Here is a 1042-nt window from a genome sequence, read left to right on the forward strand (position 1 = left end):
GTGTGTGTGTGTTTGAGTGTGTGTGCTGGTGGAGAGGCGGTTTCAGCACTCCTGGGTGAACTTCTTTACTCTGTAAAGAAAGAAATGAAAAGAAACATTTTTAAGGGAAAGAAAAATCAGGAAAAGCAAATTAACTTGCAGAAAAAGGGGAGATATGAAAGAAAAAAACAGAAGAAAAGTTCAACAGGCCATGGGCGAAAAGAAAGAAAGAAAGTAAGGGTGGAATTATAGATTTTTGATTTAATCGTAAGGGAATATTTTCACTTTTTCTTTACAATTTCTTCATAAGTGACGACACTTCCTGGGAAAGGGGGGTGTGTTTTTAAAAACGAAGTGTGTGAGTTCAACGCTCCTGTCAACACTTTTAGACCATTTTAGAGGTTGCACCTCCGATTTTAACGTCCATATCCAATAATAGGATCGAGCCAAATGGGCTGAGAATTTTAGCTTTTTAGTTTTAGTAAGAGTTTTACGGCACTTGATACACAATAAGGTCATATAAGTGCCGAAGAATAGATTATGTTTTTCAGGAGAGTAACATACCCAAAAACAAGAAGGAGGGGAGATAAAGACGACAGATGTTTGATAGGAAAGAAAGAGCAAACCACACCAGAGCACCCGCTAACCACCCACGCTGAGATTTTGGAAAACTGCACAAAATAACCTCATTTCAAAATCCAAAAACGCCCGGTATGGGATTCGAACCAAGGCTATACGTTCTGCACTCCAGTATAATACCACTTGAAGGAACGGAGCGCCAAGAGGGTGCAGTGGGGAGGTTGGAGATAGACGTAAAATTGTAGCCTTTAAATGGCTCTCTGTTTATCAAACAGAGACAGCAACTCAAGATCCTCCTAAAAACTTTCGCCAAACCATAATTTTAGATATTACTATAGACGCAGATATACTTGCCCAAGAAAAGCTTGTTGCTGTGAAATTTTCAGTTTAGAATCTGTTTTTCTTTCTTTGTTATTGTTTTAATAATGAGCGTATTTAATGTTTTCTATTTCCAATTTTTTTAAATTTTATTTAAAATGTTTTT

The sequence above is a fragment of the Aplysia californica genome, unplaced genomic scaffold (genome assembly GCF_000002075.1).
Source record: "Aplysia californica isolate F4 #8 unplaced genomic scaffold, AplCal3.0 scaffold00061, whole genome shotgun sequence".
NCBI classification, from domain to species: Eukaryota; Metazoa; Mollusca; class Gastropoda; order Aplysiida; family Aplysiidae; genus Aplysia; species Aplysia californica.